Source organism: Moschus berezovskii, chromosome 9 (assembly GCF_049115385.1).
Source record: "Moschus berezovskii isolate FMDL1 chromosome 9, NW_MosBer_1.0, whole genome shotgun sequence".
NCBI classification, from domain to species: domain Eukaryota; kingdom Metazoa; phylum Chordata; class Mammalia; order Artiodactyla; family Moschidae; genus Moschus; species Moschus berezovskii.
In genome coordinates, this window is record NC_142468.1 from 88,709,951 (window position 1) to 88,735,826 (window position 25,876).

At 47.9% G+C, this 25,876-nt stretch overlaps 1 long non-coding RNA gene across 4 annotated transcripts in view; it reads left to right on the forward strand.

Moving 5' to 3' along the window:
• Positions 1 to 2,856: 2,856 nt before the first annotated feature.
• Positions 2,857 to 25,876, forward strand: part of LOC148776609 (uncharacterized) — a 46,860-nt gene continuing 23,840 nt past the window's right edge. For 3 of the 4 annotated variants that reach the window (XR_016038367.1, XR_016038365.1, XR_016038366.1), the window contains exons 1-4: positions 2,857 to 2,975; positions 17,485 to 17,553; positions 20,397 to 20,522; positions 23,127 to 23,295. This is a non-coding gene — a long non-coding RNA (uncharacterized LOC148776609). The remainder of the gene's footprint in view (positions 2,976 to 17,484; positions 17,554 to 20,396; positions 20,523 to 23,126; positions 23,296 to 25,876) is intronic. The other variant, XR_016038368.1, reaches the window with a different exon arrangement.

Consider the following 25,876-nt stretch of genomic DNA (forward strand, 5'->3'; position numbering starts at 1 on the left):
GGGACGTGGTAGAAGCAAAATGTCTGGTCTTCCATGCTGGGGAGCACTGATGGCTCCCAGGCACAGGGTCAAAGTCGGCATGGGGAAAGGCTCAGCTCAGCCCTCTCTGTACCTCAGGACCCTTCAGAGGGAGTCACAGCGCAGGTGTGGGAAGGACACCGGGGATTCAGAAAACCAGATTCCTGCCTCCATGCCACCAGGAAGTGGCTGTGGGATCCGGGAACAGTGACTGAGGCTCCCTACTTAGAACAAGAGCTACTATTTAAGGGTGCACCCTGATGGCACCCAGGGCCCAGCCATTCTCTTTCCTGGCCCTAGGAGTCAATTCTTCTCTCTCTGGGGAAGAAAGGGGTCTCTAGGTCCCATTTACCCTCTATCTGGCTACCAGCTGTCTGGAGTCTTCTTCAGCTCTGGAGTTCATTAAAGGGGTGGCAGGCTATTTTCAGGTTGTCTTGTCTCTGCAGGAACTGGGCTGAGACAGAGGAGGCAATCTGCAGGGATGAGAATGGGCTTGGTTGAGCCCATCAGGGGACTGGTTGGTGTGTGTCTGTCTATGTGTGTATGTGTGTGTGACTGTCTGCAGGGAGTGTTGGGGAAGGAAGTCCATCGTGGGGTGCGGAGTTGATCTGGGAAGTACAGGGACAGGAGTGAGGTGCTTGGTTTATAAGGAGCACGCTGCGCCCAAGTCCGACTTTCTCCTGAGCTTTCTTCTGAGGATGGAGCAGACAAGTCCTCTGTGACAAACCCCTGGAGGAAGAGTGGCCTGTGGAGCAGAAGAGGGTATTGGTTAGGATCAGAGACACTACAGTCAAATATATCTTTGAATCCCTGCTCAGCATCTGCCAGCTAAGTGTTCCATACAGGTTACTGAATTTCTCAGAGCCATTTTTCATATACAAATGGGGATGACAAGAGTACCTGCTTCATAAGGTCTTTAAGCATTAAATGAAATGACCGGTGTAATGCTTTGTGCAGTTCCCAGCAGAGAGAAAAGCCTCAAAAAGCCATCTCCGTGGGAGTTCCCTGCTGGCTCAGATGTAAAGAATCTGCCTGCAGTGCAGGAGACCTGGGTTCGATCCCTGGGTCGGGAAGATTCTCCTGGAGAAGCGAATGGCAATCCACTCCAGTATTCTTGTCTGGAGAATCCCATGGACAGAGGGACCTGGCGGGCTGCAGTCCATGCACCACGAAGAGTCAGACACAACTGAGCAACTAACACACACTAGTGTTTAGGATTTGGCTCTTTCACTGCCGTGGCCCAGGTTCAATCCCTTGTCCTGGAACTGAGATCACACAAGCCTCATGGTGTGGCACAAAATGAAATAAAATGAAACAAAAACAAAATCACCAAACCACATCTGTCATTGATGCCATCATATTATGAAGGCTGAAGTCCACCTTGACCACTCACAAGGGACCCCTCTGCGAGGCACAGAGCCTCAGAGGGGAGATGCTCCCTGATGGTCTGACAAAGGCTTTCCATGATTTGAGAGCTTTGTCTGGGAGATTCCAAAATCCCTCCGGGCTGTGGGCTCTGCAGGAGTCAGGCCTCTCTGTCTGTTGAGGGCAAAACTCTGCACCCCAGAACCCCAGTCACCACCTGAAGACAAGTTGCCTAAGGGGTCAGGGGATTCTGAGGCTGCTGCTAACTCTGGCTAACAAAACCCAGGGTCTTTTATATTCTGAGTGTTGATGGTCACTTCTAAGGCCCACTTCATTTTTCTGAGCCCCTCCTTACCTTTCATTAATAAAAATGTGCAAACACACAGAAAAGTGGAAAGAACTATATTGCCCAGACCCCGTGCCCACCACTGAGATTATCCTTGCTTTATCACATGTCCACCTCTCTTTTCCTCTCTCCACCCAGCAATTCAACTTACCTTTTGGATGCATTTCAAAAGTAAGCCGAGAGCATCACGTCACTTCATCCTTAAACCCTTCAGTAGGCATATCATTAACCATGTTATGGTTCTTCTCTTTTTGAGGTAAAATTTTCAGTGAAACACACAAATCTTAAATCTGCACTATTCTGTGAGTTTTGACAAATGCAGTCACGTGTAACCAAACCACTGTTAAGATACGGAACGTGAATTTGTTTCTGAGTCATGCTGCATCTTTCCGAGGACTTTGGGGGAAATTCCCATGGGTTTCAGAAGCAGGAATCCATGTCATCTTCTTTCCCTCTTACTTCTGGCTGCTTGGAAATCCTGAGATACGTTTGTGGCCTGACTCCAGCATGTACACAGGACATGAGTTATGCATTTCTGTGTCATCTTGCTCTCCCTTCTCCCTGATTTCCTTGTCTGTTATTTTTAAATCCTGCTGAGGTATATACAACTCTACAAGCTGGTTCTCAAATCCTTTTTTTGGAACGAGACTGAAGGATTTCTGCATAAATAATCATAGTGGAATTTTCAAGATATTTCAACGGTCTGTGGTGGCCAAATATGTGGAATTGAGGCTGTTCCAGTAAATCTGGAATGAATTGACACTCTATCCACAGAGTATGAAACTGTGTGTAGAGTATGCATGTGTACACACACACACACACACACACACGTGCATGCATGCGCGTACACACACACACACACAGGAAGAATTCTTTTCTTGTCCAGACACTGGCATTGGCAGTGAAACCATCAATTCCAAACCAAAGGAGCCCCCTCACCAATGGCCTTGCTGCCCAAGAAGCCTGCAGGGCAGAAGTTGGGGAGGGGATGGCAGTCTGAATAGCGGTCTTGGATGGCTGGAAGCTGGCACCTGTGAACAAGCAACAGTGAAGGTGATGTGTCCGGAACCAGGCTGCCCAGTCAGCGCTTTCCCACCGGAGCTCTTTGCTCTGGGCTCCTCTGCCGGTGATTCCCCAGGTCCCGCCTTGCATTTTCTCCCTCATCTTCACATTTCGGGGGGCCCTGGCCAGCTGCTGAAGACCCGCAGACAAGCCTTCAGGTTCCAGATCGTGGAGGGCAGCACGGGTGAGAATATGGGATGGAGCGGGGGATGTCTCAGACAAAGTGTGGGAGAAACCCCTTCTGTTTTTCTTTCCTCGGAACACTCCTGGGGTCTGTCTTCCAGACCGTGCAAGACAGGGCCTTCCCAGTGGTCCAGTGGTTAAGACTCCGTGCTTCCAGTGCACGGGGCACAGTTCCAACCCTGGTGGGGGAAACTAGCACGCCTCGCAGTGTGGCCAAAAAAGGAAATTTTAAAAGAAATCCCTCCCCCCGCCCCCAAACAAAACAGGCAGACCTCATTTCATTTCTATTTAGGAGACTGATTAGAGTCTGCCTCTTTACAGGCCTCTAATCTCATCTGTTTTTATCTAGCATTGAGTACTAGTCAAGGAATGAAGGTTTTCTTGGCCGTTTTGTTTTCCTTCATCCTTGCACAGAAGGTGTGAGAATTAGCTCGCGGGTTTGTCCGAGGGCAGGGAGTGAGGCGGGGGCTGGGGTCCCGGTCTGACAGGCCTCAGCACTGCAGAGGGCAGGTCGCCCGGGATGAGGTGCCATCTTGGAAGAGGGGAGCCTGGGTCCTTCCACACAGGCGGTCTCACTGAACCATGCTGGCGACTGCCTCCTAAGGAGGAATTACCCACGAATACCAGAGATGGGAGCAGAAGCTTTCTGAAACAGCCAGGGATCCAAAATGTCAAAGATAGTGAAAGATTCTAAGGCTTATATAAAAATATATCCGTGCATGCTAAGTCACTTCAGTCACGTCCAACTCTTTTTGACCCCACGGGCTGCAGCCCACCAGGCTCCTCTGTCCGTGGGACTCTCGAGGCAGGAATATTGGAGTGGGTTGCCACGCCTCCTCCAGGGGATCTTCCCGACCCAGGGATCCAAGCCCTGTCTTTTGTCTCCTACCTTGACAGGCAGATTCCTTACCACTAGCGCCTCTTGGGAACCCCATGTAAACACATATGTGTGTTAGTAGCTGAGTTGTGTCTGACTTTTTGTGACCCCAGGGACTGTTGCCCACCAGGCTCCTAGGTTCACAGAATTCTTCAGGCAAGAGTACTGGAGTGACTTGCCATTCCCTTCTCCAGAGGATCTTCCCAACCCAGAAGTCGAACCTGGGTTTCCTGCATTGCAGGCAGATTTCTTTCCTATCTGAGCCACCAGAGAAGTCCTATAAACATATATAAAAACATATATGTGTTTATACATATAAACATATGTAATCTGTATATTATATAAATATATATTTATTTAAACATATGTGTTTTTGAAGTTTACAAAATCATACAGAAAGTACATGAATATATTCACATTTCAAAGAAATGGCAACCATCTCTGACATATGTGGAGTAAAAAAGGGTAAAGTCCTTTTCCTTGTCCCTTTCTCCCACCATCCCTGTCCTAGGTGGCCACTTCTGACCACTGGCCACTGCCCCTCCCTGCATTTCCTCCCTCTCTTCATGCAAATTGGGGATATACAAGTTGCTTTGTTTGATGTTCTACATAAGTGGAGCTAGACTGGTAAGTGTTTGGCAACTTTTTTTTTAAATTTTATAATGTATGTTGGAGACCTTTCTGGATCAGTGCATCCAGCACTGCCTTATTCATTTTAATGCTTTCCCAGCACTCCATTGTATGGATGTTCCATGATTGATCTTATCAGTCCCCTGTGGATGGACATTTTTTTTCTTTCCAATGCTTTGCTCTCACAAAGAATGCTTCAATGAATATTCCTGTTCATGTAATTTCATACCCATGTGTGTATATCTATTCCTAAACATGGAATTGCTGAGTCAATTGTGCTTTCAATAGATGTTGCCAAGTTGTCTTTCTTTAGAGGTAACCTCATTCTTTTTAACTGAAGTATACTCAACACCAACATTTAACTAACATAACCAGTCAGAGATGAGATGAAACTGTGGCTCAGTATGTGGGGACCCAACCCTGCCTTCTGCTCATGGCTGGGGAAGGACTTGACTCCTGTTGGAAGCTCAGTGGCAAGAGGGGTGTGTGTATTTGCTGTAGTTAATTCCTGAAGAAACCATCACTGATCCACACTTTACAGTTTACAAAATAGATTTCTGTGCATAATCTATCTCACTCCTATTAAATGAGGAAGGGCCACATTACTCATTTGCATCCCATTCTATAGATGAGAAAACTGAGGCTTGAAATAATCGCATTCAAATGATAGGCATGACCAGGGTCTAAGACTCCAACTTTCAGGTGTTTTTCCACTGTGTCAACAGCCTTCCCTTTTCTCTGTCTCCCCAATCCTTACCACCCCCTATATACGAAATCCTACCCAAACATTGCTGCTTTTAGAATCACCTCCAACCCCAACTCCTAGGGCTTCGATAAACCCAGGAATATGCAGTGAGATTAGAAGTGGTTTGGATTAGCCTGGCACACACCCATGAGGCTATCCAGGTGGAAGAATTTATAGCATCTTACTGCTCAGTTCAGTCGCTCTGTTGAGTCTGACTATTTGCTACTCGTGGACTGCAGCACGCCAGGCTTCCCTGTCCATCACCAACTCCCAGAGCTTACTCAAACTCCTGTCCGTCGAATTGGTGATGCCATCCAACCATCTCATCCTCTGTTGTCCGCTTCTCCTCCTGTCCTCAATCTTTCCCAGCATCAGGGTCTTTTCAAATGAGTCAGTTCTTTGCATCAGGTGCCCAGAGTATTAGAGTTTCAGCTTCAACATCAGTCCTTCCAATGAATATTCAGGACTGATTTTCTTTAGGATGGACTGGTTGGATCTCTTTGCAGTCCAGGGGACTCTCAAGAGTCTTCTGCAACACCACAGTTCAAAAGTATCAATTCTTCAGCATTCAGCTTTCTTTATAGTCCAAGTCTCACATCCATACATGACTACTGGAAAAACCATAGCTTTGACTAGACAGACCTTTGTTGGCAAAGTAGTATCTCTGCTTTTTAATATCCTGTCTAGGTTGGTCGTCTTCCAAGGAGCAAGTGTCTTTTAATTTCATGGCAGCAGTCACCATGGCTGGAGCCCCCCAAAATAAAGTCTCTCATTGTTTCTATTGTCTCCCATCTATTTGCCACGAAGTGATAGGACCAGATGCCATGATCTTAGATTTCTGAATGTTGAGTTTTAAGCCAACTCTTACTGCTCAGACAGGCTCAATGACAGATGTGAGGCCTGGACTCCTTTCTACCCAACCCCTCAGCCCCTGGGCCAGAAAATCAGTTACTTAAGTTTCGGTTCAGTTCAGTTCAGTCGCTCAGTCACGTCTGACTCTTTGCGACCCTATGGACTGCAGCACACCAGGCTTCCCTGTCCCAGAGCTTCCCAACTCCCAGAGCTTACTCAAACTCATGTGCATAGAATCGGTAATGCCATCCAACCATCTCATCCTCTGTTGTCCCCTTCTCCTCCCGCCTTAAATCTTTCCCAGCATCTGGGTCTTTTCAAATAAGTTAGTTTTTTTTGCATCAGGTGGCCAAAGTATTGCAGTTTCAGCTTCAGTGTCAGTTCTTCCAATGAATATTCAGGACTGTACTGATTTCCTTTAGGATGGACTGGTTGGATCTCCTTGCAGTCCAAGGGACTCTCAAGAGTCTTCTCCAGCACCACAGTTCAAAAGCATCAATTCTTCAGTACTCAGCTTTCTTTATAGTCCAACTCTCACATCCAAACATGACTACTGGAAAAGCCATAGCTTTGACTAGACAAACCTTTGTAGGCAAAGTAATGTCTCTGCTTTTTAATATGCTGTCTAGGCTGGTCATAGCTTTCCTTCCAAGGAGCAAGCAGCTACTCCATGGTGTCGCAAAGAGTTGGACGCAACTGAGGAATTAACACTAACTAACCAGGTACTAATGGTACCTGGTTTCAGGACATACAGAAGCTCAGGTTCTTGATGTCTGATAGCAGAAAGAATTCAGTGAGAGACAAAGTGATAGGTAAGAAGTGGATTTATTCAGATTCAGCGAGAAGCACACTGCCCAAACAGACTGTGGGCCATCATAGAGGGCAATTGCAGCCAAAAGTGTGGTGTAGTTAGTTTTTATAAACTGGGTAATTTCATATGCTAATGAGTGGAAGGATTATTCAAACAATTTTTGGGAGTTCAGTTCAGTCACTCAGTTGCATCCAGTTCTTTACAACCCCATGGACTGCAACACGCCGGGCTTCCCTGTCCATCACCAACTCCCAGAGCTTATTCAAACTCATGTCCATTGAGTTAGTGACGCCATCCAACCATCTCATCCTCTGTTGTCTGGGTTTTGGCTGGGTTTAAGTCCCAGTCACTTGGGTTTGAGTCCCAAGCAGGGTTTCGGCTGGGTTTGAGTCCTAACTATGTAGGTTCAAGTCCTAAGCAAAGTTTTGGCTGGGTTTGAGTCCCAGCACATGAGTTCAAGTCCCAGTCTGAGGTAAACGGTTTCAGCATCCCTAGACATCTGCCCACTCTTCATGAAACCCAACATAAAAGCACTCAGGGCTTTTTTTTTCAGGTCTTCATTTCCTTGTACAGGTTCATGTCACATAAAAACCTAACTCTACGGGCATGTTTTTCTCCTGTTATTGTCAGTTTAATTTTCCGACTCATTCAGGGCCCCTAAGAGGGTCAGGAGAATTCTTTCTTTCCCTACAGTTCCTGGGTATTCTCAGGATGCTTGCGTAATCTTTTCCCCTTGAACCTGGTCTAGACCTAGTGACTCACTTCTAAGGAAGAGAATAAGGCAGAAGTGAGGAGGGTCAAGTCACAGGAGGACTGCGTGCCTTCCAGGTCACTCACTTACCCTCAGGCCCTCAGGAAAGCCAGCTGCCATGTTGTGAGCTATGCCATGGAGGAGCCCATAAGATGAGGAATTGATGAGCCAGCAAAGACCTGAGATTGTGAACAGCCAGGTGAGTGAACTTGGAAGTGGATCCTCTCACAGTCAAGCTTTGGGATGACTGCAGCCTCAGCCCACTCCTAGATCACAGCCTCCTGAGAGACCCTCCTGAGAGACAAATTCTCATTAGTTAAGCCACAAAGTTTGAGGGTAACTTGCTACTCAGACAAAGGTAGGTAATGTGCTTTCTACAGTCTCCAGTTTTCTATTGCTGGATGTCTGAGCTATGTTTAACTTCTCATTAATATAAAATCCACTTTAGTGAATATCTTCCTAACCAATAGACCTTTTCTGAATTTAAGATCACTTTCTAGGAGTGATCCCAGCAGGGAGATGATTGAAGCCATGATTCAGATATGTCCGATTTTTCATGTGTGTTAGTTGCTCAGTCATGTCTGACTCTTTGCAACCCCATGGACTGTAGCCCACCAGACTCCTCGGTCTATGAAATTCTCTAGGCAAGAGTACTGGAGTGGGTAGCCATTCCCTTCTCCAGGGGGTCTTCCTGATGCAGAGACTGAACCCAGGTCTCCTGCTCTGAGGCAGATTCTTTACCGTCTGAGCCACCAAACCCCCAAATTTCTGTCCTCTAACCAGTCGGGCCACCAGGAGCATTCAGGTCCCCATTCCCACACACCCTTGGCCACATCTTTCTTGGTCTCCTTGATCATCTATAGCTACCAGGTAATCATAATACTTTCCCTACCTACTTCTCAGGGTTATTGTCTGACTTGAAATCAAAATTATGCAAATAAAAAGTGCCATGGAGCATATACAGTGCTCTGATGGCTGAGAGAGTTTAGGGTTTTTCTTAGAATCTCAGTATTTCTCAGAGTTCAGCCTCTCTGCATTTCATAGAAGAGGAGGCAGGGGCTTGGAATGGCCCAGGTCTGTGCTGGGGGTCACACAGTAATTCATGGCAGGGCAGGGCCAGGACAACCCGGGTCCTTGGCCTCCCTGTGTGGACATCTCCTGACCTATTCAGTCTCCCAGCTTGCCTAAACCAAACATTCAGACAGAAACACAGGGCTCTCTTTCAGCCTCCGAGGACTCACAAAATCCTCCCATTTTAAGGAAAACTGGGCCCCAACCCTCCCTCCCTTTGCTAACCTGGCTGCCTAATGAACCAGCTCATCTTCACCCCATGTGGCTCTGCTCAGCTCAGTCCTTCCACATCTCAGCGAAAGGGGCGCTCAGCTCCCACCTCCTCCTCGCTCCAAGACCCCTCTCTTAGGCCATGAACCCCAGCCCGGGCTGCTTCCACCTCCTTGTCATTGTAGCCAAGAAAACAGGAAGTGTCTGAGTCACCCACTGTCCCCTGGGCTTTGGCTGTCTGGACCCGAGTTCTGGAGTCAGGGGAGGACAACGAGGGAGCATGTTGGCCTTATAGAAGCCAAGCCTGTCTGTGGAGCCCACATGTCCAGCACTTCCTTGCAGTTTGTGAGACCCCAAAGAGCCTGTGGTCCAAGAACCACCCCAGTTCTTGGGCAGAAAGAAAGAGCATTCCCTTAAAATGTAGAATTTTTGCGTTGGTTCTACTTCCAACCAGTTATGGGCCATGGACTTGTCCGATGGTTCTCAAACTTGGTTATATCTTAGTATCACCTGGGCTCTACTCAGAGAGATTCAGACTTAATTTTTTTTAAAACTCAGGTCTTCCATAATGGTTCAGTGGCTAAGATTCTGCACTCCCAATGCAGGGAGTCTGGATTCAATCCCTGGTTACGGTACTAGATTGCACAGTCTGAAACTGCAGGTCCTGAGAGCTGCAGCTAAGACCTGGCACAGCGAAACAAATATTTCAAAGTAAAGAAATAAATAAAAGTTCCCAGGTTATTTCTAGGCACATTCAGGCTTGATAATCACTGGGCTATCTTATTCACTTTCTCAAACCTCAGTCTCCCACCTGTCAAATGGGGCTAAATGTGCCTACTTTCCCCAGCCGAGGAGCAATATGCACTCCTAGGTGTGTGCAAGCACACTGAACATGCAGACACTAGAGGAATATGTCTTCATATGGCCACCCATGCGAGAGCTTGGGCAGAAGTGAAGTACCCGCAAGTTTCCTTACCTGGGAACCCAGGTCAAGGTGACACTGGCAAGACCTTGACAAATGTGCTCAAGAGCCTTAGCAAGCCTGTCCCCTGTCCCTCAGTGGTCACCCTCCAAAGTGCCCAGTACTGAGCAGAGGATATGTAGGGTGAAAGCAGCAGTCACCTCAGGCCCAGCCCCCAAAGAGCTCTTGGTTCAGTGGGGAGAAAGGCAGGAACACAACCACCCAAAATACAAGGCAGGGGATAAAAAGGGTTCTAAGAGAGGAGATGAAAAAGGAGAAAAAGCTGTGTTCTAGCTGGAGGGAGTAGGGAAGCTTTCCTGTAGGAAAGGACACAGCAAGCATCCATCCTGTTTGGGTGTGGTACACCCGATGGAGGGAACCGCGGGAACAAAGGTTTAAAGAGAGGAAAGACAGCATAATCAAGACTTCCTAGGGCCACCTAGAGTGTGAGCTGTGAACGGACGGGGTGTGACAAGCAGGAGGCCAGCGTGCAGCTCTGTTCTAGCCCTTCTCCTGTGAACATACACGTGCACACCGTATGATTCCACTGATGAAAAATAGCAAGCACTTTTGTTTGATAGTGTGATCTGATCATGCTGTGTTGTTGTTCAGGTGCTAAGTTCAGGCTTTGCAATCCCATGGAATGCAGTCCTTCCCTGTCCTTCACTATCTCCCGAAGTTGACTCAAACTCATGTCCATTGAGTCGGTGATGCCATCCAGCCATCTCATTCTCTGTAGTCCCCTTCTCCTGCCCTCAATCTTTCCCAGCATCAGGGTCTTTTCCAATGAGTCAGTTCTTCGCATCAGGTGGCCAAAGTATTGGAGCTTCAGCATCAGTCCTTCCAATGAATATTCAGGACTGATTTCCTTCAGGATTAACTGGATTGATCTCGTTGCTGTCCAAGGGACTCTCAAGAGTGTTCTCCAGCACCAGAGTTTGAAAATATCAGTTCTTCAGCACTCAGCCTTCTTTATGATCCAACTCTCACATCCATACATGACTACTGGAAAAACCATAGCTTTGACTAGGCGGACCTTTGCTGGCAAAGTAATGTCTCTGCTTTTTAATATGCTGTCTAGGTTTGTCATCACTTTCCTTCCAAGGAGCAAGCGTCTTTTAATTTCATGGCTATAGTCACCGTGTCTCAGTATCTACTGTTTCATTTGGTCATTCATTGGTTATGTTGTCTTGTAACCTTTCATGCCTAGTTTTCTTCTATAGTAGGATGGATGTTTGAAAGGTAACCTTTAGAAATTACTTGAGGGAATTGCCTGATGGTCCATTGGTTAGGACTCTGCATACTCATTGCCAAGGGCCCAGGTTCAATCTTTCTTCGGGGTACTAAAATCCCACAAGCCTCTGCTGCTGCTGCTGCTGCTGAGTCACTTCAGTCGTGTCCGACTCTGTGCGACCCCATAGACGGCAGCCCACCAGGCTCCCCCGTCCCTGGGATTCTCCAGGCAAGAACACTGGAGTGGGTTGCCATTGCCTTCTCCAATGTGTGAAAGGGAAAAGTGAAAGTAAAGTTGCTCAGTCGTGTCCGACCTTTAGCGACCCCATGGACTACAGCCCACCAGGCTCCTCCATCCATGGGATTTTCTAGGCAATAGTACTGGAGTGGCTTGCCATTGCCTTCTCCGCCACAAGCCTCTAGATAGGGCCAAAAAAAAAAAAAAAAATTACTTGAGCCCTAAAATGATGTCATCATCCTTCAATTAGGATTTTAGTTAGCTTCTGCCAGGCATCTAGGGCATCCCATGATCACCTTAGTCCAGTTTCAAGGCTGAAGACCTCTGAGCCCTAAAATGATGTCATCATCCTTCAATTAGGATTTTAGTTAGCTTCTGCCAGGCATCTAGGGCATCCCATGATCACCTTAGTCCAGTTTCAAGGCTGAAGACCTCATGGCTTACCCAGATATCAAAGCCAGCCTGTGGAATTTGTGAAGACCAATTTGTTTCTGGTTCACCCTTACACTTTTCTTCTTCTTCTTTTTGATCGTGCCATGTGGCTTGTGAAATCTGAATTCTCCAACCAGGGATTGAACCTGGACCTTTAGCCCACTGGACAGACAGCCAGGGAATTTCTACCATTACTCTTTTTTTTTTAATAGTTACTATTTATCAAATTTTGAATCAACTAATCTTTGATATTGATTTTTAAAATTTTTAATTTATTTTTAGTTTTGGCTGAGCTGGGTCTTCGTTTCTGCGTGGGCTTTTCTCTAGTTTCAGTAAGGTGGGGCTACTCTTTAGTTGCGGTGCTTGGGCTTCTCATTGTGGTGGCTTCTCTGTGGAGCATGGGCTCTAGGCCACACGGGCTTCAGTGGTTGCAGAATGTGGGCTCAGTAATGTGGCTTCTGGGCTCTAGAGCACAGGCTCAATCGTTGTGGTGCATGGGCTTAGTTGTTCTGCAGCATGTGGGATCTTTCTGATCAGAGACTGACCCATGTCTCCTGCATTGGCAGGTGGATTCTTTACCACTGAGCCACCAGGGAAGCCCCTCTACCCTCACTCTTAAATCGAAGTGTTTTAATTTCCCAGTCCCAGTTCTCTGCCCTAAGTTCTGTTCCCTGACTCCCACCTCAAGGCTGTCAGAGATTCCGTGCAGCTTCTCAGCTTCCTCCCTGATAGGACAACTCTACCGTGGCAGGAGGGCCTCCTGACTCTGGGCTTTCTAGCTGGGCAATTTTTTCATATATGGTTAGCTTTTTGATGCTTTTAAGATTATTTAAAATATTGTGGCCAGTTTTTCTTAAGTTGACTTTATCAGCAAGGCGGGTCTTAATCATCTAAATCTGCCTTTAAGGAAAGCAAATGTCCTTGCTAATTCAATTCTAACATGATAGTTTTTCTGCTTAATTTTTTGATTCTATAACTGTACCCTTTTTATACTGAAAAAATTATATTTAAAATACATACTTATTTGATTTTTCTGACCAAAAAAATTTCAAAACAATGGTACCAGTATGACTTTAAAACCGCAGCCAGAGGCACCCAGCCAGCATCTTCTGATGGGACTTGGTCTCTGCAGCTCGTTGGGGTCTCACTCTAGTCCTTCCTCAGGCTGAGGTGGCTGCCCCAGCACAACACCTCACCTCTCGGGAACAAGGGGCAAGTGAAACTAGGGGTTTGCTTCTAGACTTTAAGCTCAGCTTGCAAACCTTGTTTTTCTCTTTATATGCAGCAAATTTTAACAACCTCCTTTGAGAGGTCTTGGAATAATGTTTGGTCCAATCTATAAACTCAAATATTTTAAAATATCTTAAACTTTGTTTAAAAATGAGACTTCCTATTTCAGTACTCTGTTCCTAACTTAACCAAGAAGAGCTTCCTTACTACTAGGTAATCCTTATAACCAATTAAGTTAAACTCTTAAAAAATTTAAATTAAATAGTAGTAAAAATTAAAATGGCTTCCCAGGTGGCTCAGATGGTAAAGAATCTGCCTACAATGCAGGAGACCCAGGTTCAATCCCTGGGTAGTGAAGATCCCCTGGAGAAGGAAATGACAACTCACTTCAGTATTCTTGCCTGGAGAATCCCATGGACAGAGGACCCTGTGGGCTACAGTCCATGGGGTCGCAAAGAGTCAGACACAACTGAGCAACCAACACTTTCACTTTCAAAAATTATGGTGAATTTAAAGTTCTCTTATATGCAGAGTACATCATGAGGAACACTGGGCTGGAAGAAGCACAAGCTGGAATCAAGATTGCCGGGAGAAATATCAATAACCTCAGATATGCAGATGACACACCCTTATGGCAGAAAGTGAAGAGGAACTAAAAGCCTCTTGATGAAAGTGAAAGAGGAGAGTGAAAAGGTTGGCTTGAAGCTCAACATTCAGAAAACAAAGATCATGGCATCTGGTCCCATCACTTCATGGGAAATAGATGGGGAAACAGTGGAAACAGTGTCAGACTTTTTTTGGGGGGCTCCAAAATCACTGCGGATGCTGATTGCAGCCATGAAATTAAAAGACGCTTACTTCTTGGAAGGAAAGTTATGACCAGCCTAGGTAGCATATCAAAAAGCAGAGACACTACTTGCCAACCAAGGTCCGTCTAGTCAAGGCTATGGTTTTTCCCGTGGTCATGTATGGATGTGAGAGTTGGACTGTGAAGAAAGCTGATCGCCGAAGAATTGATGCTTTTGAACTGTGGTGTTGGAGAAGACTCTTGAGAGTCCCTTGGACTGCAAGGAGATCCAACCAGTCCATTCTGGAGGAGATCAATCCTGGGTGTTCATTGGAAGGACTGATGCTGAAGCTGAAGCTCCAATACTTTGGCCACCTCATGCGACGAGTTGACTCACTGGAAAAGAGTCTGATGCTAGAAGCGATTGGGGGTGGGAGGAAACGGGGACGACAGAGAATGAGATGGCTGGATGGCATCACCGACTCGATGGACATGAGTGTGAATGTACTCCGGGAGTTGGTGATGGACAGGGAGGCCTGGCGTGCTGTGATTCACGGGGTCGCAAAGAGTCGGACACGACTGAGTGACTGAACTGAACTGAACTGTATGGGTTCTAGTTTTGTATATAAACTTGATAAGAGTTCAACCTAAAACCCTCTCAATTTTACATTTTCAATTATTTGTTAAAAGGCTGTCATTATAGAAGATCAAATTATCTAATAGATTACAAGAATTATAAATACCAAACATGTAAAAATTACTTCTTTTTTTTTTTTAAATTGTTTATTTGACTATGTCAGATCTTTATTGCAACATACAGGATTTTTAGTTGCGGCTTGTGGGATCTTCAGTTTTAGCATGTGAAATCTTAGTTGCAGGATGTGGGATCTACTTCCCTGACCAGGAAGTGAACCTGGCCTCCTGCATTGGGAGCTTGGAGTTTTGGCCACAGGACCTCCAGGGAAGCCCCCAGATTACTTCTCACCACAAAAATATCAGTGTCATGGCCGAGTAGCCCGTATCCTTGGTGCCAAATTTCTCACATATCTCCTAGTTCTTCTGGTGTGGCACCCCTCTCAGACTGATAGCCTGATTGCATTTTCACTCTTAAACTGGGTGTGGTGGGCACAATAATACCACCCCCTGCCAAAGATGTCCATATCCCAGTCTCCAGAATCTGTGAATATGTAACTTATGTGACAAAAGGGACTTTGCAAACATGATTAAGTCAAGGATCTTGAGATGGCAGATTAGTCTGCATTATCCAGGTGGGTCCAGTGTAATCACAGATCCTTATAAGAGAAAGAGGGAGGCAGGAAAGTCAGAGATAGAGTGGGGGATAACAGAGGCAGAGGTTGGAGTGATGTGATTGCTGGCTGGCAGGGAGCCATGAGCCAAGAAATGAGAGTGGTGTCTAGAAGCTGGAGGAGGTATGGAAGCAGTTTCTCCCCTAGAGCTTTCATCAGAAATGCAGCTCTGCAACCCCTTGATTTTAGTCCTCTGAGACCCACTGGGGAATTCTGTTACCCAGGACTGCAAGATAATAAATCAGTGTAATTTTAAGCCACTTTTTGTGATGGGCTTCCCTGGTGGCTCAGAGGTTAAAGCGTCTGCCTCCAATGCGGGAGACCCGGGTTCGATCCCTGGGTCGGGAAGATCCCCTGGAGAAGGAAACGGTAACCCACTCCAGTATTCTTGCCTGGAGAATCTCATGGACAGAGAAGCCTGGTAGGCTACAGTCTATGGGGTCGCATAGAGTCGGACACGACTGAGCGACGGAACGGAACGGAAGTTTGTGATAATTTGTTAGAGCAGCAGTAGGAAACTAATAATATTATACAGTAAGTCCCCTGCATATGAACAAGTTCCATTCCAAGAGCACATTCATAAGTCTAATTTGTTTGTTAGTCTGACAAAGTTAGCCTAGGGACCCAACTAGCACAATCAGCTGTACAGTACTGCACTGTTACAGGTTTATAATATGTGTGCTCAGTCATGTCCAACTCTTTGCAACTTCATGGACTGAAGCCCGCCAGGCTCCTCTGTCCATGGGATTTTTCAGGCAAGAATACTGGAGTAGGTTGTCATTTTCTTCTCCGGGGGATTTTCCCTATCCAGGAATCAAACCTATGTCTCTTGCATCCCGTGCATTGGCAGGTGGATTCTTTACCATTAGCACCACCTGGGATGGGCCTTTTCACACAAATAATACATAAAAAGCAAAGACAAGAAGTAAAGAAAATATTTTTCATCTGACAGTATAGTAATTTGAAATGTACAGGAGCACAGTACAAGGGCTGGCACACAGGGGCTGGCATCGAGTGAGCAGGCAAGAAGAGTTACTTACTGGAGGAGGGAGGGGGGTGGGGGGTGGCAGAGCTGAAGGGTCGTCAGCAACAGGAGACGGAGGGCAGGCTGCGATCTCACTCATACCTGATGTTGAAGGCACAGGCTCTTATTTCTTGCTGGATTCTCTTCTACCTACCGTCTAGGAAAAAAGATCCAGTGATGTCTGGGTAGGTCACATCTTTGAAAGTTCACAATTTGAAAGTTTGTATGTATGTAGGGTACTTCCTATATAAATAGAATTTTTCACTTAACCCTAAGGCCTCTGAATTCTATGTGATCCTGCTGCTGCTGCTGCTGAGTCACTTCAGTCGTGTCCGACTCTGTGTGACCCCATAGACGTAAGCCCACCAGGCTCCCCCGTCCCTGGGATTCTCCAGGCAAGAACACTGGAGTGGGTTGCCATTTCCTTCTCCAATGTGTGAAAGTGAAAGTAAAGTTGCTCAGTCATGTCCGACCCTTAGCGACCCCATGGACTACAGCCTACCAGGCTCCTCCATCCATGGGATTTTCTAGGCAATAGTACTGGAGTGGCTTGCCATTGCCTTCTCCGCTGTGATCCTAAGATATGCAAATATCCATTCTATTGAACACGGAGGACTTTCGAATGACTAACAGTGAGGTCATTGGATAAATGGGAGTTCGAGGTTGTCTACACAGTTGTTTGCACAGCACAATGCCTTGTTCTGTGTGCCCATGTAGGCGCTTACTGATTCATGAGTGATTGTTTCCGCTTGTTTCTAACCAGAAGGCATTTGCATCCTACAGCTGATAGTCCTAAGTTCTTGGAAGGTAGTATGCGCAGCTCCTGTGCTTCATGATATTCAGGCACCTGAGGACTGTTGGAGAAGTCCGTTCTGGTGGCCATTTGATGAGACTGGTTCCCGCCATTCATTCCTCAAACACTCTCAGAACACTGTGCCAAGGGACCCAGCAGTGAAGGGTGCTGGGTCTGGACCCTTAAAGCCCTCAGCTGAAGTAGGAGTTGTGGACAGTGATCCTGACATGGTACTGTCAGGTCAGAGCAGGGACGGCCAGTATGCAGAACATTACCCAGCATAGAGGGGAGGGGGACAAGAAGGGGTGGTCAGGGATTTGGAACTCAAGGGCTGAGAAGGAGCACAGCAGGTTGCTTGACATCAGACCTGGTCAGCCTGGGGGGCAGGGGGAAAGGGGATGAGGAGACCCAGGCTGGAACTGGTGGGCATCGGGCCAGAACCGGGTCCTTCCATCAGCTTGGACTCAGGTATGCTGGATTCCTATCCTGGCCCTGTCTTGTGACCTCAGTTTCTTCATCAGAACAGAGTCATTCATACTAGCATCTTCCTCTCCACAGGGAGGCAGGAGATCCCCAGGAGGGCGGAGCATGATTTTGTCCCAGAGGCTGGACTATCGACCTCAGCAGGTAAGCCGGGCCCCAGCCGGTATAACCACTGGGGGTTTGAGCTCCCTGCTCATCTTTGAGGAAGTCCCCTGCCTGTTTCCCGCTCCTCCAGGCCCAGATCCAGGCCTTAACTGGCTCTGATGACAAAACTGGCAGCACCCTTCAGTCGTGAAGGAAGTGTGAGAAACAGGAGCCGGGGTCCAGCCCCAGCCGAAGGGGCCAGCCTCTGGGGGTTGGGGTGTGTGCGCAGAGGGGCAACTCTGGGAACCTGAACCCTGGAGGACTCTGGAGCCTGACTTGGGCTGAAAATCTCTGGGTTACAGGCCCAGGATTCGGGGTTGGAGCCACTGACCCATCCCCTTTCACAGACAGGCACACACCTAAGGCCTGGCCTTCACTGTAGCATCATTCTCCAAGTGTGCCTTCTCCTGGTGACTTTAGGGTCCAGCACGGCCCCTGGACACACACTCAGTGTTCCCATACTCAGGTGTGCTAAAAATGTTTTGTCACACACAGAAACATGGACTTGTGTTCTAAGGAGGGTTACCAGAATCAGCAAATAAAAACTCAGAACACCCAGGTATATTTCAGTTTCATACAAGCAACTTATACCTTTTTAGTGTAAGTAAGTTCCAAGGATTGCATAGGACATGTTTATTTTAAAACTATTATTTGCTGTTTTTCTGAAATAGAAATTAACTGGGCACTCTGTATTTTCCTGGTGGCCCCGCTCCACTGGGGCACCTTCTAGGTGGTTCAGATATACTCACGAGCCCCTAGACTCACACTGATGCTGTAAGCTCAGTTAGGTGGGGGGCTGACCTCTCTGCCTCTGCCTCGGGACACGCCTGCCTAGCCTGGGCCCAGCATCACTGGCCAAAGTATCCAGCGAGGACTTGCAAGAGATAATGGCCTTGAAATGGCCTTGAGGAGTGAAAATGAAACCTGGAAATTGTCCCCCATCAAGGAGGCCAGGCTGGGAGAGGCCTACCTCTGGGCTCCAAAGTCCATTAAGTTCCCATGAAGGGGGATGGGGCCGGCTCCACCTCACCCTACCCCCATCCCCTCCTGAACCTCCACCCAGGTCCCTAGTATGGTAAGAGGGCTCAGGATCAAAGGTGGTGAATCTGGAGGGTGTTTTGGAAACAGACATGGTGAGATAAGAATCCTCTGTCCCAGACTGAATCATCAAATCCAGGGCTTCTTTCGGCCCAGCTTTCCGGAAAGAAAGGCTGACAGTCCGCAGAGGGCGACCTCCCCTCCATGGGGCCCAATGCTGACCTCTCCATGCTGGTGGTGGTGGTAGGTGATGGGGTGAGTTTGGGAGATAGGTCAGGCCCAAGAGGAGGGCACCCACCCAGGTTTGAGGTTCTTGTCAGACCCATCACCCTCCTTCTGATATAGAATACTGTAGATGCCCCTTTTATCATCCTGAAAAGAAATTCACAGGTATTACAGCCAATCCAGACACATAATTAAAAAAATATATATATATACTGCTCTAATTGTAAAATAAGGGAGAAATTAAAAGCTGCTGCTAAGTCACTTCAGTCGTGTTCGACTCTGTGCGACCCCATAGACGGAAGCCCACCAGGCTCCCCCGTCCCTGGGATTCTCCAGGCAAGAACACTGGAGTGGGTTGCCATTTCCTTCTCCAGTGTGTGAAAGTGAAAAGTGAAAGTGAAGTCGCTCAGTCGTGTCCGACCCTTAGCGACCCCACGGACTGCAGCCTACCAGGCTCCTCCATCCATGGGATTTTCTAGGCAATCGTACTGGAGTGGCTTGCCATTGCCTTCTCCGAATTAAAAGCTATTGAGAATAAAATAAAATGTATTTCAATCTGTAATGTTTAAGCATCACTGCACTAGGAAGACCTTGGCATGTTTAATTACCCTTGGCTTTAGCTATAAAAGTAGCATTAAGAACGTGACAGGTAAAATACAGGATAGAGGGGTGTTGTTCTGGTGAGTCAAATTCCTGACATGATTTCCTGAAAGAGGGACAATTCTTGATAGAATTCCAAACTAAACAAAGTATGCATGTTCCCTTGATTTATGTAGTAGTTGTGTATCCCTAGAAAACTCCGTGTGTGCTTTTAAAGCTGTACAACAAAACACTGTGTGTTTATATGTAAAACAGAGTTAGGTTCTCAACTTGGAGATTTAGAGACAGGTTTTCCACCGACTGGGGACCTGGGACAATTTGCTGTTGCAGGGCCATCCCCCTGCCCCACGAATAGTACCCCACACCCCTTCAGTGTGACAGCAAACACACATACCCACAGCTCCATAAAACCTGTCCTGGAAGCAGTATCTGCTCCCTGAGGGCCAGCATCAGGAGGTCCTGCAGGGAACCCAGGCCCCCGGCTTCCAGCTAAAACACCTGCATCCAGTTTAGAGACACCCTCGGAACTCAGCGGCCCTGGGGTCTGTGCTGAAGGTGGTGCTTGGAGGTTGTTGAGGGTGGGAGAAGGGAAGCAAAGGATACAGGGTTGACTCAGTCTCTAGGTTTCCTTCTCTCCAGGGACTGTGCCTGGAGCGGGTGGGGGAGGTGAGAGCCATGTGTCAGACTGTGGGGGGCGGCAGCACAGCACCCAGATCCTCCTCCTGAAGGACTTGTTGCCCCAGCTGTTGGGAACTCTGTCAGGTCTTCAGCTCCAGCTGCCAGGAGATGCTTCACTAAGGTTATACTCCTTCCCGCATTGCCTGACTTACTGAGGCAGGAATATAAAGGCCTGGCCACCTCACCCTACCCAGGACACCCCTCAAGGGCACATGTGCTCCAGAGCGCCCTTGGCCTTGGGCCTGCACCACAGCTCAACTTCTCCCTCTACCCACTCTTGCTTCTTCCTCTCCCTTCCACAGGTGTTGATCCCAGGACCCTCCTTAATAAACACCTCAAACTCCATCTTAGAGTCTTTTCCAAGAAACCAAGCCGTGACACCTGGCAATGAGCAGTGTTGATGAATTGTGTGACCCAAGTCCTAGAAGGTGAGCAGAGGAAAGGGGTAGGGGGCTCATGCCTGCTGGGAGCATCTGGGAGGGTCTATGTTAGTCAGGGTTCTCCAGAGAAGTAGAACTAATAGAATATACAGATAGATACATAGGATGATTTATTACAGGGGATTAAGTGAAGTCTCTCAGTCGTGTCCAACTGTTTGTGACCCCATGGACTGTAGCCTACCAGGCTCTCTGTCCATGGGATTTTCCAGGCAAGAGGACTGGAGTGGGTTGCCATTTCCTTCTTGGCTGATACAATCGTGGAGGCTAAGAGGTCCCACAATCTGCCACCTGTGAGTCAAAGGCCCAGGAAACCCAGTAGTGACGTTCCAGTCCAAACCCCGAAGCCTGAGAACCAGGAGTGCCTGTGTCCAAGGGCAGGAGGAGATGGATGTCCCAGCTTAAATAGAAAAGTCACCTTCCTCTGCATCTGTTTGTTTGTTTGTTTTCCTATTTTGCCCCTTAATGGTTTAGATGATGCTCACTGAATTGGTGAGGCATATTCTCCACTCAGTCTCCAATTCCAAAGCTAACCTCTTATGGAAACACCCTGAAATAATGTATCATGAGCAATCTGGGCATCCTTTAGCCATATCACATGGACACATAAAGTTAACCCTCACAGGCGCCCAGAGGAGGTGGGAAATGGGTTGTCTAGAAGGACAGCTAGGACTTAGAGGAGGAGGAAGAGAAGGTTGTTTCATCTGATCACGATCATCATCAATGATAATAATGCGCCTTTGCGATAGGTGTTTTATTTACACCTTTCACCTGTGTGGGGAGGTCTGTGGGAAATGGTGAGGCATAGGGCACCACTGAGGCCCCCAGGGGCTCTGACGGAAGGGGAGCCTGGACTGAGTGGGAGCGTGGGCTTTATTTGGAAGGCGATGGGGAGCCACTGAAGGCTGTAGAGAGGGGGAAGTGTGAGGCTGTTGCTGACTTCGAGTGAGAGACTCTGAGAGCTGCCCAGCTGCACATGGAGATGACTGGGTGAGGGGGTGCGAGGAAAGGAAGGGTCAGAGACGGTCCCAAGCCCAGCCCCAGCCCAGAACTGAGCGTGCAGAGGATGCCACTGGGCAGATGTGGACAGCTCCGCGGACCTCCTTGGCTTTCCCCAGGCAGGGGAGGAGGGAAGCTTATCTTTTCCAGGGGACCCATCAGACCTGAGGTTCCCCCCAATGTCTGTCTATGGTTGACCTGAGGGGAGGGGCCAGGAGAACAAGGGCTGGTATATCAGGGTAACAACACTAACATAACACAGAACACCCCCCAACACCCCACCACCCATTTAAGTGAATTAAGTGAAAGAGAAAGTCACTCAGTCATGTCTGACCCTTTGCGACCCCATGGGCTATACAATCCATGGAATTCTCCAGGCCAGAATACTGGAGTGGGTAGCTTTTCCCTTCTCCATGGGATCTTCCCAACCCAGGGATCAAACCCAGGTCTCCTGCATCGCGGTTGGATTCTTTACCAGCTGAGCCACAAGGCAAGCCCAAGAATACGGGAGTGGGTAGCCTATCCCTTCTTCTGTGGATCTTCCCGAACCAAGAATCCAACCAGGGTCTCCTACATTGCAGGTGGATTCTTTACCAGCTGAGCTACGAGGGAAGCCTTAAGTGAATTAACCCAATAACAAAGACTATTCTCATAATGGTAAAATGTAGGTGTTCTGGTTGGCTAGCAGTTCTTCTCCATGGTGACCGAGGCTCCTTCTAGCTTGTGGTTCCAGGAGCTTCTAAGTGCCTTATTGTTCCCAGTATTCAGTGGATGGATGGATGGGGAAAGAGAGGACACCTCTTCTTAACAGCTTTGGCCAGGAAGTGGCACACCACTTCTGCTCATGTTCCTCTGGCAAGAACCAATCATAGGGCCATACTAGATGCAAGGAGAGCTAGGAAATTGTAGTTTGGGGTGAGGCAGCCACTTCCCAGGGGTGCTCTGAAGGGGGGAACTTGAGTGTTTGGTTGAAGGTGGCCACCTTTGACCCAGCTGGGAGAGGATCTGGCAGCAGGAAATGCCCTCCGTCTCCAACTGGCTTCTCAGAACACTTTCCACAGGGAGTGTTGAGGGCGCTTTGAGGCACCTGTGGGTGGAATGGACCCACAACGGACTTGGTGGTTGTGGCTTGCATGGAGTGTAAACCTCGTGTGCTCCATGGGTGATGTGGCACTTTGGGGCTGGTCCTTGTGGGCTCTGTGTGTTGTGGACCAGGGCTGAATTAGTTTTCCGTGGCTGTGTAGTAAATGATCACAGACTTCGCAGTTGAATCCACATGTATTGATTAGCTCACAGTTCTGTAGGTCAAGAATCCAGGTGGGGATGGTTGAGTTCTCTGCTTAGGTTCTTGTAAGGCCAAATGAAGGTATTCAGTTCAGTTCAGTCACTCAGTCCTGTCTGACTTTTTGCAACCCCATGGACTGCAGCATGCCAGGCTTCCCTGTCCATCACCAACTCCCAGAGCTCGCTCAAACTCACATCCATTGAGTCGGTGATGCCATCCAGCCATCTCGCCCTCTGTCGTCCCCTTCTCCTCCTGCCTTCAGTCTTTCCCAGCATCAGAGTCTTTTCTAATGAGTCACTTCTTCGCATCAGGTGGCCAAAGTACTGGAGTTTCAGCGTCAGCATCAGTCCTTCCAATGAATATTCAGGACTGATTTCCTTTAGGATTGGCTGGTTTGATCTCCTTGCGGTCCAAGGGACTCTCACGAGTCTTCTCCAACACCACAGTTCAAGAGCATCGATTCTTTGGCATGAAATGAAGGTATGACTGGGCCCTTATCTGGCGGTCGCAGAGAAGAATCCACTTCCAGGCTTATTTAGGTTGTTGGCAGTTTTCAGTTCCTTGTGATTATAGGACTAAGATCCCATTGCCTTGCTGTCTGTCATCTGGGGTAGCTTTTTGCTCCTAGGAGGACCTAGGATCTCAGCACCTAGGACCACTCAGTGGTTCTTATATGTGACCTTCCATCTTCAAAGCCAGTGACAGTCCATTGAATTATTCTGCTGCTTCAAATCTGTCTGATTTCTCCTTCTGCCACCAGCTGGAGAAAACTCTGCTTTGAAAAGGCTTGAATGGTAGGATTAGGCCCACCCAGTGATCTCCCTTTTGTCATATAGTGTAACATACTCATGGGAATGATACTTCATCGTATTCACAGATAACACCAACACTCAAAGGGAAGAGGAATCCTACAAGGTCAGAGTCATTGGGGGTCATTCTTGGAATTCTGCTTCCCACAAGGGCTGAGTCTGAATGCCTGTTGATCCTAGCTTTCTCAGTAGATAAACAGGTATTAGAGGATTACATATTCCCACATACTTAACAGGTATTTGTCGAGCACCTAACGACAGGCAAAGGTGGCATGTGCACGAAGGGCTCCAGCAGCACACCTGACATCCCCGCCCGTGCTCAGGCAGGCGTCACCGAGTCCCTGGCTTTACAATGACGTTTAAGGCCCTCATTCTGAGTCCATTTCTCTCCCCTGGTCTCCATGCCCTCACCTTCTCTCTTCCTCCTACCACCTGACACAGATAGCCTCCTGTGCCTTCCCCCAGGCCCAGGAGCAGACGTCTCCCTGCCACCAGGAGGACACAGTTGCTCTTAGCTCAGGCATGCAAAGTGACAGCAGAAGCAGTGTCTCCACCATCAACTCTAGCTAGGGATTCACAGAATTCTTCCACAGATGTTTCCTGGGACATTTAAAACAGTTAAGAAAAATATGTATTGACTGACTTCTACTGGATCCACTTTCTCCAGGCAGTCTTCCCAGACTGCCTGCAGCAGGGCATTATCCCTCTGGGCAACCACAGTCTGACCTGCTTCTCTCTGGCAGCACTTTATCCCTCTGCCCCACCCCACTGGCTGTCCATATCATCTCCATTCCTGTTCCCTGGCTGGGAGGGCTGCTAGGGAAAGTTGCCTGTGGAGACCACTGAATTTGCTGTTGTTCAGTTACTCAGTCATGTCAGACTCTGTGAACCTATGGGCTGCAGCACGCCAGGCTTCCCAGTCCTTCACCATCTCCCAGAGCTTGCTTAAACTCATGTCCATTGAGTCAGTGATGCCATTCAACCATCTCTTCCTCTGTCGTCCCCATCTCCTCCCGCCTTCAATCTTTCCGAGCATCAGGGTTTTTTCCAGTGATTCAGCTCTTTGCATCAGGAGGCCAAAGGATTGGAGTTTCAGCTTCAGCATCAGTCCTTCAGAACTGATTTCCTTAAGGATGGACTGGTTGGATCTCCTTGCTGTCCAAGGGACTCTCAAGAGTCTTCTCCAATACCACAGTTCAAAAGCATCAGTTCTTCAGCTTTCAGCCTTCTTTATGGTCCAACTTTCATATTCATGCATGACTACTAGAAAAACCATAGCTTTGACTATACAGACCTTTGTCGGCAAAGAAATATCTCTGCTTTTTAATACAGTGTCTAGGTTTGTCATAGCTTTTCTTCCAAGAAGCAAACGTTTAATTTTGTGCCTGCAGTCACTATCTGCAGTGATTTTGGAGCCCAAGAAAATAAAGTTTGTCACTTTATGTAGGGCCACTGAATTGAGCCCTACAGTTTCCAATCTTGGCCCCCTCCTAGCACTGGAGGAAACTGGAGGTCAGGATAGAGGCTTCTGCTTTGGAGTTGTAGTTCCAAGGCCCTAAGCTCTTCCTTTCTGAGTGAAAGTCACTCAGTCGTGTCTGACTCTTTGCGACCCCTTGAACTGCAGGCCACCAGGCTCGTCTGTCCATTAAATTCTTCAGGCAATAATACTGGAGTGGGTTGCCATTCCCTTCTCCAGGGGATCTTCCAGACTCAGGGGTTGAACCCGGGTCTCCTTTGCAGGCAGATTCCTTACAGTCTGAGCCACCAGGGAAGCCCCAAGATCTTCCCTTTCTCCCCTGCTGATCCAATTTAACAGCTCCTATTCCATATCTACCTCCCTCCCCTTGGATCCCTCTCTCCTGAATCTTCAATCCCAGTCCTGTTCCACTGCATGCTGTCACCATGCTCAAAGAACTTCTTCATTTCCTCAGTCCTAAAAAATCCTGCCTCCCTTCCACCTCATAGATGTCTGATTGAATAATGGGGGCTGATGAGCACTGTGGGGAGAGGGCTAGCCTGAATCCTGGCTTTGGCGCTGCCTGACTGCATGACTGTGGGGCTATCACTAAGTTCCCCTGAGCCTGTTTCCTCATGGATAAAATAGGGATGTTTACGTTCCTTGTTGTGCAGGCCCTAGAGTGAGCTGGTGCTGCTGTGAGAGCAGGCCCGGTGGGATGCAGAGCTGTGGAGGGGGCCCTGGGGCCTGCCTGCATAAGAGTTAGAGAAGGCTCCTGGACAGGAGTTGGGCTGAG